The sequence below is a fragment of the Microcaecilia unicolor genome, chromosome 4 (assembly GCF_901765095.1).
Source record: "Microcaecilia unicolor chromosome 4, aMicUni1.1, whole genome shotgun sequence".
Classification (NCBI taxonomy): Eukaryota; Metazoa; Chordata; class Amphibia; order Gymnophiona; family Siphonopidae; genus Microcaecilia; species Microcaecilia unicolor.
The window spans coordinates 23,590,936-23,603,079 of NC_044034.1; positions in this window are offsets into that span (position 1 = coordinate 23,590,936).

Genomic DNA, 12,144 nt, shown 5'->3' on the forward strand with positions numbered 1-12,144 from the left:
CCTAGCACAGTACTACCACTAGGGGTCAGGATGCCAAATAAGGGAATTCAGATGGCTGTTGCATGCATCCACTACCCTTTCTATAAAGAAACGTTGCCTTAGATTTATCCTGAATGAATCTATCCCCTTTCATTTTCATTCAGTGACCTTTTATTCTATGACCCCTCGTTATAAAGCATCGTACCCACTGAAAGGAGGCCTGTCTCCCATGCATTTATATATTACATGTTCTCTGGACTCCAAATTACAGAGGCATTAGACGTGACGTGATACAGACGTTCAAATATTTGAAACGTATTAACCCGCAAACAAACCTTTTCCGGAGACGGGAATGCGGTAGCACTAGAGGACATGAATTGAGCTTGAAGGGGGGGGGCAGACTCAGGAGTAATGTCAGGAAGTATTTTTTGACGGAAAGGGTGGTGGATACATGGAATGCCTTCTCGCGGGAGGTGGTGATGAAAACGGTAATGGAATTCAAACATGCGTGGGATAAACACGAATCCTGTTTAGAAGGAATGGATCCACGGAATCTTAGCAGAGATTGGGTGGCAACACTGGTAATTGGGAAGCAAAACCGGTGCTGGGCAGACTTCTACGGTCTGTGCCCTGAGAATGACAAGGGAAGGGAAATGGGACTTGATATACTGCCTTTCTGTGGTATTTTTGCAACTACATTCAAAGCGGTTTACATATATACAGGTACTTATTTTGTACCTGGGGCAATGGAGGGTTAAGTGACTTGTCCAGAGTCACAAGGAGCTGCAGTGGGAATTGAACTCAGTTTCCCAGGATCAAAGTCCACTGCACTAACCACTAGGCTACTCCTCCACTAGCAACATACCATGTAGAAGCCTGCCCTTGCAGATCAGCAACGCGGCCGCGCAGGCTTCTGTTTCTGTGAGTCTGACGTCCTGCACATATGTGCAGGACATCAGACTCACAGAAGCCAATCTGCAAGGGCAGGCTTCTACATGGAATGTTGCTAGTGGAATAGCAACAACATTCCATGTAGAATCTCAAATAGGGAAAGGGAAATGGGACTTGATATACCGCCTTTCTGAGGTTTTTGCAACTACATTCAAAGCAGTTTACATATATACAGGTACTTATTTTGTACCAGGGGCAATGGAGGGTTAAGTGACTTGCCCACAGTCACAAGGAGCTGTAGTGGGAATCAAACCCAGTTCCCCAGGATCAAAGTCCACTGCACTAACCACTAGGCTACTCCTCCACAAATCAAACTTGGGTATAAAGTATCACATACCATATAAAATGAGTTTATCTTGTTGGGCAGACTGGATGGACCATACAGGTCTTTATCTGCCATCATGTACTATGTTACCTATTTTGTCCTGCTGGCAGTCCTCTCTCTATGCACCCAAGCATCCTTCTGGCTTTTGACATCACCTTATCACCCCAGATCCTGCTCTAGTTTGCTCACAGAACTACCCCTTCCCCTCAATACTATCCCGCTGTCTCAGGTTTTTACAACTCATATGCACGATCGTCATCTTTTTAGCATTACATTGAAGCTGTCAAACTCTAGACCGGGGGGACGGGCAACATTTATACACAGAGGGGCCACATGAATGTCAGTAATATCTCCAGCAGGCCACACACAGAAAATTAACAAATGCACCATAAAATTCAGTGCCAGCAAAACTCAATGTGATGACCGAATGAACATAAATTATTACCAGAATGGTCTGTCTCAGTATACTTCTGTCTTTCCAAACAAGTCTTGTCCTGTTGTTTTATTTTTTTTCAGTAGTAGCTCAAGGTGAGTTATATTCAGGTACTGTGGATATTTCTCTGTCCCAGGAGGACTCACAATCCAAGTTTGTACCTGAGGTAATGGAGGGTTAAGTGACTTGCCCAAGATCACAAGGAGCAGCAGTGGGATTTGAACCGGTCACCTCTGGATTGTAAGACCAGTGCTCTAACCAGTAGGCCACTCCTCCACTCAGCAGTATTCCATGTAGAATCTCAAATAGTAGCAACATTCCACGTTCCACTGCACTAACCACTAGGCTACTCCTCCACTAGCAACATTCCATGTAGAATCTGCCCTTGCAGATCAGCAACACAGCTGCGCAGGCTTCTGTTTTTGTGAGTCTGACGTCCTGCACGTACGTGCAGGACGTCAGACTCACAAAAACAGAAGCCTGTGCAGCCGTGTTGCTGATCTGCAAGGGCAGGCTTCTACATGGAATGTTGCTAGTGGAATAGCAACATTCCATGTAGAATCTGAAATAGTAGCAACAGAATCTCAATAGTAGCAACATTCCATCTAGAATGTCCAATAGTAGCAACATTCCAGAATCTCAAAAAGTGGCAACATTCCATATATTTATTTAGATTTTGCTCACCCCTTTTTCACTAGTAGCTCAAGGTGAGTTACATTCAGGTACTCTGGATATTTCTCTGTCCCAGGAGGGCTCACAATCTAAGTTTATACCTGAGGCAATGGAGGGTTAAGTGACTTGCCCAAGATCACAAGGAGCAGCAGAGGGATTTGAACCAGCCACCTCTGGGTTGCAAGACTGGTGCTCTAATCACCAGGCCACTCCTATTCTTTGGGATTCTACATGGAATGTTGCTACTCTGAGATTCTGCATGGAATCTTGTTACTCTTTAGGATTCTAGAATCTTGCTATTTATTTATTTAGATTTTGCTCACACCTTTTTCAGTAGTAGCTCAAGGTGAGTTACATTCAGGTACTCCGGATATTTCTCTGTCCCAGGAGGGCTCACAATCAAAGTTTGTACCTGAGGCAATGGAGGGTTAAGTGACTTGCCCAAGATCACAAGGAGCAGCAGTGGGATTTGAACCGGCCACCTCTGGATTGCAAGACCAGTGTTCTAACCACTAGGCCACTCCTCCACTCAGCAGCATTCCATGTAGAATCTCAAATAGTAGCAACATTCCACGTTCCACTGCACTAACCACTAGGCTACTCCTCCACTAGCAACATTCCATGTAGAAGCCTGCCCTTGCAGATCAGCAACACGGCTGCGCAGGCTTCTGTTTTTGTGCGTCTGACGTCTGAAATAGTAGCAACAGAATCTCAATAGTAGCAACATTCCATCTAGAATGTCCAATAGTAGCAACATTCCAGAATCTCAAAAAGTGGCAACATTCCATATATTTATTGAGATTTTGCTCACCCCTTTTTCACTAATAGCTCAAGGTGAGTTACATTCAGGTACTCTGGATATTTCTCTGTCCCAGGAGGGCTCACAATCTAAGTTTATACCTGAGGCAATGGAGGGTTAAGTGACTTGCCCAAGATCACAAGGAGCAACAGAGGGATTTGAACCAGCCACCTCTGGGTTGCAAGACTGGTGCTCTAATCACCAGGCCACTCCTATTCTTTGGGATTCTACATGGAATGTTGCTACTCTGAGATTCTGCATGGAATCTTGTTACTCTTTAGGATTCTAGAATCTTGCTATTTATTTATTTAGATTTTGCTCACACCTTTTTCAGTAGTAGCTCAAGGTGAGTTACATTCAGGTACTCCGGATATTTCTCTGTCCCAGGAGGGCTCACAATCAAAGTTTGTACCTGAGGCAATGGAGGGTTAAGTGACTTGCCCAAGATCACAAAGAGCTACACACACATACACACACTTTCTACATCGCAGATCAGCAGACTCTTCAGCTGTTTACAAAAGATATTCAGCTATTAGGCTGACATTTATATTTGAATTTACAGGGTGATGCGGTAGGCTAGTACACACTTGTGAGCTTAAATCCTAAAGTTTCACATGTGATTAGACTGAAGTCCTTTAGAACAGACTTTACACTACTATTAATTGGGTCGTTTTCTGTGTATACGTCCCATGATCTCACAGCCCGTATAAAACTGCCCACCCCTGCTCTAGACCATTCCTTACGTTTCCAGTGTGTCTACTCGCTGCAAATTTGGGCAAAAATGCAAACCTTTCCCAATAACTATTCTGCAATATGAGTTACGAAAGTGTTTAAAAGAACTGGTCTAAGGATTGATTTCTACAGCACACCTCTGGTACATATAAAACAAATGAAAAAAATGTGTTTGTATGTAGAAAACTGAGTTCTAGCACCCCCTAGTGAAGATCGGAATTCTTAGACGATATAGGTTTATAATTCACACTTTGCCATACATTTGTCCTCAGACATTATTATAAGAAAGAATTTGGATATTATGAAAACTCACCCTGGTTTCAAAGATCAATACGATTGCATTGCCTTTTCAAGAATGTGTAATTTGAAAGAGTTATTAAGTCCTGCTATGTTACCATCTTTACGACAGAAATACAGAAGAACAAAAAACCTCATAGAGATAATAAACACTCAGAAGACAGCGAAGGTGACTCAATAAAACCATGATGCTGTATAGTCTAGAAGATTTATTGAACAACAATAACGGCTCGACATGACCATGTTTCGGCCCATTGGCCTGCTTCAGGGGTCTTCCTATGTTGTGTAGATGGGTCTGTCAGTATCGCTTGCTGTAATAAAATACTTCAGGTTTTATTTGCTATTGAGGTTTGCAAAAAAGGCAGGAAACACTGCAAGTAGCACCACACACCCTTGACAATCATGCTTAGAATCTTCACTAGACTTGACAGACTAGTTGTCACAAGTCTAGAGAAGATTCTACACATCGATGTCAATGTTGCAAGTCTAGAGAAGATTCTAAGCATGATTGTCAAGGGGGGTGCAGGTCTACTTGCAGTACTTTCCACCTTTTTTGCGAACCTCAATAGTAAATAAAACCTGAACTATTTTATTATAGCAAGCGATACTGACAGACCCATCTACACAACAGAGGAAGACCCCTGAAGCAGGCCAATGGGCCGAAACATGGTCATGTCGAGTCATTATTGTTGATCAATAAATCTTCTAGACTATACAGCATCATGGTTTTATTGAATCACCTTCACCGTCTCCTGAGTGTACCACCTTTACGACAACAGCCCACACTACCGAACCCTAGTTTCTGAGTCACTGGAAGTGTGGCGATTGCAATAGTTGTATTATGACCGTACAGATTGAGGAGTTTGTTAATCCTATGGACGGGAGAACATACCAATTAAAGTCTTCTACCAATTGTAAAACAGACCGTGGTGTGTATGTGTTGAAGTGTATATATAACAAACTTTACGTGCGTAAGACCAAGAGAAGACTACAGGTGTGCATGTGAACACTGGTTTTATATTTCATATGAGAAACCTAGAGCTCCATTGGTCTCTCATTCATTGCACGGCAATATCAGTTTGGTTCTTTCACTTGTTTTGCCATCAAACATGTCCCTGCTAATATATGTTGGGGGGGGGGGGGGGTGATAGAGATAAGAGGTCATCCATCTTGAACAGTGGTGGATCCACCAACTTAAATCAGTAGAACCCTTGGGTTTGAATACAAACATACAATGGTCAGTTCTTTTTTTGTTTTTTTATTGTGAATTCTTAGTTGTTCTGATGTGTATGCATTTGATTGGTGGAGAGCTGAAGGTGTCTTTTTTGAACTTGCTGCCATTTTGTAGTTTTTGCATAATCAGCAGCAGAGCATATGGAATGCATCTTAATGTGTTCAGCATCTGTTAATGTCTGCATCTGTAAGTTTTTTTTTTGACTATTCCAATGTGATAATGTCAATTTTAAGATTGCCAAGCATTGATCTATATGTTTGTCCTCAGCATGATATAAATTTAGTTGAATGACAGTTTTTTTTTGTTGCTTTTGGTTATAGAATGAGGCAGCATTTAAAGGCTCACATTATAAATATGTATCTCACGTGATGTCTACCCCAAGGAGGTTTTATGACAGGGGACAGCATAAGCCTGTTTAGCCTATTCTGTGGGATGTATCCAGTGGGTGGAGCTTGCTGCCATATTGTGTGAGCCCAAACATTCACAGACGCTATTGAAAACAGTAGCAAACTGACCGCCCAAAATACAGCAGCGAGGCTGATATTCAGCACAACACGCTTCGAAAGTGCCAAACCCCTCCGAGAAAAGCTGCATTGGCTCCCAATAAAAGAACGGATCATCTTCAAAATCTGCACTTTAGTCCACAAAATTGTATACGGCGTAGTCCCAGGATACATGATAGACCTTATGGATCTACTAATAAGAAAAAGAGTCGGATCGTCAAGATCATACCTAAACCTACACTACCCAAATTGCAAAGGACTGAAATACAAAACAACGTACGCATCCGGCTTCTCATACATAAGCGCACAGCTATGGAATGGCCTCCCAAAAGCCCTGAAAACAATCCACGACCACCTGAACTTCAGGAAATCACTAAAAACCAACCTCTTCAAAAAGGCCTACCCCAATGACCCTACGTAAACCTCTTCAACCAGAAACACAGCATGACTAATGATCGCACTGGACAATACACAATCTTCATCCCTCTGACCCTCCACATTTACCTCATTTGATTACTATGCAACCTTGTATTTGTTATCAACCGACTGGGCAAACCAGTGGCATAGCTACTTGGGGCCTGGGCCCCCGTAGATTTGCCCCTGGACTCCCCTGCCAATGACCTGCCGCCAACCCGCCGTCGCCTGCCTGACGATGTCAGAAACAGAAGGAAGCCTTTTGCGAGAATAAGAGGACCTCGGCTGGCGGGGGATGGGGTCCCTCGCCAGCAAAGGTAGGCGACGGAAGGGTTGGCGGCGGGAGGGGGAATTGAGAGGGTCAGCAATGTGGTGGGAGGGTCGGCGGCGCCGGGGGAGGGGGCTAAAGTGCCCCCTCACCTTGGGCTCTGGATCCCCCTCCCGCCGAAGTCTGGCTACGCCCCTGGGGCAAACGCTTCTGACGGTACTATGTAAGCCACATTGAGCCTGCAAATAGGTGGGAAAATGTGGGGTACAAATGCAACAAACAAAAATAAAAATAATCATCACTGCAGGAACAGCTAAGGTTCTACCTGTTGAGCAGTGCTGGAAACTTTAGTGTCTCTGGCAGAGTGAAGGAAGTCTGACTGTTTTCTTACCCCATTGTTTCCAGAACAGGGGTTGTGTCTTCCTTCCTGACTGACAGGGTGGGAGGATACATTCCTTGGAGGGAAACTCTGGGCTGGTATAAATATGCATCAATGCAAGGAGACAGAATCTAACTTTTAACCTCCTGGCTGCCACATCATTTTGACTAAAAGACGTATTGGACAAATGTAGTGCCTCTGATCAAGGGAAGCTGCTGGACTGTTTCATGGGAACACAGGTATGGGAAACCTATCTACCACCACTGCCCGCTGAGGAGCAGAAAGAGGAGAGAGAGAAAAGGTGCTGCATTAGAGAATGACAAGGGGACGGGGGGGGGGGGGGGGGGGGGGGCTGCAGTAACCGTGGGGATGGGGACAGAGCTTGCGGGGATGGGGCAGATTCAGTGGGGACGGAGACAGAGCGTACAGGGATGGGGACAAACTTTGTCCCCATGTCATTTTCTGCTTTGAAGCCTGTTAATGAACTGGGCTGTTATTTATGTTTGATTGGTGAAGACGAGAATATTTGTATTTTTTTGGAAAAACAAGCAAACATGTTGACCGCAGCTAGCACAATTTGCTTGGGGGATCCTGTACATCCTGCTACCAGCACATCTTCTAAGAAGACAACTTCTATTCCAGGAAGGACCGTGGAAGACAGGAGAGCTAGACTGAATCCCGAGATTGTTGATGATTTCTTACTCATCCACAGAATAAAAAAATCATAACGGTGTTTCATAGGGCATATTTCTCCCCTCTAGGGCAAACAGAACAGGTTATATTTTGTACCCCTGAATATTTTAACAGGGTGGATTAGGATTCCTTAGGGTAGTAGAAATCAGCTATTGTTGGGGTTGGAAAGGTAGAGGGTGGTGGTGAGGAGGAGGTTATTATAGTTGCTTGCTGTTATTATTGTTGTATATGTATAATTTATACACAACAGTTGCACAGCATACTGTTGTTCCTTTTTAATAAAAATATTTAAATATAAAATCATAATTGTTCGAGGCTTCTACAGATGAGAACAGAGCCCATGGGACGGGGCGGGGACGGGTATAGGGCCTGCAGGGATGGAGCGGGGATGGAGACAGAACCTGCGGGGACGGGGAAAAACTTTGTCCCTGTGTCATTCTCTATGCTACATAATCCAGTCAGAGAAGGAGAAAGTATGGACTTGGGGGAGTTGCAGAAGATCAACCACATTAAAGCTGCCAACACCAGATAGTCCTGTGGGGAGAAAACCCTTATCTGGGACTGTGTGGAATTTAAAGCAATGAGTAAGCAAAGAGCAAAAGACTGGAAGTGTTATCATTTGGCCAATCCAGGTCACAAATACCTGGCAAGATCCCAAAAAAGTTCAATACATTTTATGTTGCTTATCCCAGAAATAAGCAGTGGATTTTCCCCAAGTCATTTTATTGATTTATTTGTTACATTTGTACCCCACATGTTCCCACCTATTTGCTATGGACTTTTCCTTTAGGAAGCCACTCAAACCATTTTTAAACGTCTTTACCACATTTTCTGGCAACAAATTCCAGAGTTAATTACACGTTGAGTGAAGGAAAAGTTGCTCCAATTCGTTTTACAATTCGTTTTACTGTACAAGTCGTTGGTGAGGCCCCACCTGGAGTATTGTGTTCAGTTTTGGAGGCCGTATCTTGCTAAGGATGTAAAAAGAATTGAAGTGGTGCAAAGAAAAGCTACGAGGATGGTATGGGATTTGCGTTACAAGACGTATGAGGAGAGACTTGCGGACCTGAACATGTATACCCTAGAGGAAAGGAGGAACAGGGGTGATATGATACAGACGTTCAAATATTTGAAAGGCATTAATCCGCAAACAAACCTTTTCCGGAGATGGGAAGGTAGAACTAGAGGACATGAAATGAGATTGAAGGGGGACAGACTCAAGAAAAATGTCAGGAAGTATTTTTTCACGGAGAGAGTGGTGGATGCTTGGAATGCCCTCCCGCGGGAGGTGGTGGAGAGGAAAACGGTAACGGAATTCAAACATGCATGGGATAAACATAAAGGAATCCTGTTCAGAAGGAAGGGATCCTCAGGAGTTTAGCCTAGAATGGGTGGCAGAGCTGGTGGTTGGGAGGCGGGGATAGTGCTGGGCATACTTATACGGTCTGTGCCCTGAAGAGGACAGTACAAATAAAAAAGTAGCACATATGAATTTATCTTCTTGGGCAGACTGGATGGATCGTGCAGGTCTTTTTCTGCCGTCATCTACTATGTTACTATGTTTTAAATTTACTACTTTGTAGCTTCATCGCATGCCCCCTAGTCCTAGTATTTTTGGAAAGAGTAAACAAACGATTCACATCTACCTGTTCCACTCCACTCATTATTTTATAGACCTCTATCATATCTCCCCTCAGCCGTCTTTTCGCCAAGCTGAAGAGCCCTAGATGCTTTAGCCTTTCCTCATAGGGAAGTCGTCCCATCCCCTTTATCATTCTCGTACATTTTCTAATTCCACTATATCTTTTTTCAGATGCGGCGACCAGAATTGAACACAATATTCGAGATGCGGTCGCACCATGGACCGAAACAAAGGCATTATAGTCCTCATTTTTGTTTTCCATTCCTTTTCTAATAATACCTAATACTTAACCAGCCAAGTGCTGACTCCGCCCCCAGGCCCCTCCCCCCCAGTTTTTGGTTTGGCACTAACCGGTCAAGTTCTGCTGAAAATGAGCAGTTAGCCCTGAACAGGTGATTCTGACCAGTTAAATCACTTTCAGTATCGACCCCAGAGAAGTATGATAAATTATGGTAGATAAAAACTAGAATGGCCTATCTGGTCTGCCCAGCTACATCCCTGATTCCCTATCTATTGTCATTTGCTATGTTGTTATGTAATGAAATTAGGATCCTGAATTTAGAGGATTAGCCCTGATTCCTTTTCAAAGGGGCTTATTTAGGCTCTTAAACCTTAGAAAACTGTCACCAAACCTCTTTTAGAAGGTGCCCCCTCTTCTTCTGTTGACGCTTTCCAAAAATACTAGGACTAGGGGGCATGCGATGAAGCTACAATGTAGTAAATTTAAAACGAATCAGAGAAACATTTTCTTCACTCAACGTGTAATTAAACTCTGGAATTCATTGCCAGAGAATGTAGTGGGGGCGATTAGCTTAGCGGAGTTTAAAAAAGGTTTGGACGGCTTCCTAAAGGAAAAGTCCATAGACCATTATTAAATGGACTTGGGGAAAATCCACTATTTCTGGGATAAGCAGTATAAAATGTTTTGTACATTTTTGGAATCTTGCCAGGTATTTGTGACCTGGATTGGCCACTGTTAGACACAAGATGCTGGGCTTGATGGACCTTTGGTCTTTCCCAGTATGGCAATACTTATGTACTTATAAGGCTGCAGTTTGAAAGGTTAATTTCACCAGCCACCACTAGGGGATGATCTCGTACTACTGAGGATTTGGTTCGGGGAATGCAGGTGTCTGCTGTATACAGAAAGAGATGAGTAGCCAGTGCCAGACCGGCTGTAAGTTTAAAGAGAGGACAAGAGGCTACATGAAACCTTTTACTGAAGTAGCCCTCGTGTTTTCTGTCATAAGCAATCAAAATGGTTTGTTTGACAAGCTGGAAGCACCCAATGAAGGACCTTTTATCCCAGCAAACTAATGCCCTAATCAGCCCCTCACACTGGAGAGATTTTCATGTATACAGTGGGGGAAATAAGTATTTGATCCCTTGCTGATTTTGTAAGTTTGCCCACTGACAAAGACATGAGCAGCCCATAATTGAAGGGTAGGTTATTGGTAACAGTGAGAGATAGCACATCACAAATTAAATCCGGAAAATCACATTGTGGAAAGTATATTAATTTATTTGCATTCTGCAGAGGGAAATAAGTATTTAATCCCTCTGGCAAACAAGACCTAATACTTGGTGGCAAAACCCTTGTTGGCAAGCACAGCGGTCAGACGTCTTCTGTAGTTGATGATGAGGTTTGCACACATGTCAGGAGGAATTTTGGTCCACTCCTCTTTGCAGATCATCTCTAAATCATTAAGAGTTCTGGGCTGTCGCTTGGCAACTCGCAGCTTCAGCTCCCTCCATAAGTTTTCAATGGGATTAAGGTCTGGTGACTAGCTAGGCCACTCCATGACCCTAATGTGCTTCTTCCTGAGCCACTCCTTTGTTGCCTTGGCTGTATGTTTTGGGTCATTGTCGTGCTGGAAGACCCAGCCACGACCCATTTTTAAGGCCCTGGCGGAGGGAAGGAGGTTGTCACTCAGAATTGTACGGTACATGGCCCCATCCATTCTCCCATTGATGCGGTGAAGTAGTCCTGTGCCCTTAGCAGAGAAACACCCCCAAAACATAACATTTCCACCTCCATGCTTGACAGTGGGGACGGTGTTCTTTGGGTCATAGGCAGCATTTCTCTTCCTCCAAACACGGCGAGTTGAGTTCATGCCAAAGAGCTCAATTTTTGTCTCATCTGACCACAGCACCTTCTCCCAATCACTCTCGGCATCATCCAGGTGTTCACTGGCAAACTTCAGACGGGCCGTCACATGTGCCTTCCGGAGCAGGGGGACCTTGCGGGCACTGCAGGATTGCAATCCGTTATGTCGTAATGTGTTACCAATGGTTTTCGTGGTGACAGTGGTCCCAGCTGCCTTGAGATCATTGACAAGTTCCCCCCTTGTAGTTGTAGGCTGATTTCTAACCTTCCTCATGATCAAGGATACCCCACGAGGTGAGATTTTGCGTGGAGCCCCAGATCTTTGTCGATTGACAGTCATTTGTACTTCTTCCATTTTCTTACTATGGCACCAACAGTTGTCTCCTTCTCGCCCAGCGTCTTACTGATGGTTTTGTAGCCCATTCCAGCCTTGTGCAGGTGTATGATCTTGTCCCTGACATCCTTAGACAGCTCCTTGCTCTTGGCCATTTTGTAGAGGTTAGAGTCTGACTGATTCACTGAGTCTGTGGACAGGTGTCTTTCATACAGGTGACCATTGCCGACAGCTGTCTGTCATGCAGGTAACGAGTTGATTTGGAGCATCTACCTGGTCTGTAGGGGCCAGATCTCTTACTGGTTGGTGGGGGATCAAATACTTATTTCCCTCTGCAGAATGCAAATAAATTCATATACTTTCCACAATGTGATTTTCCGGA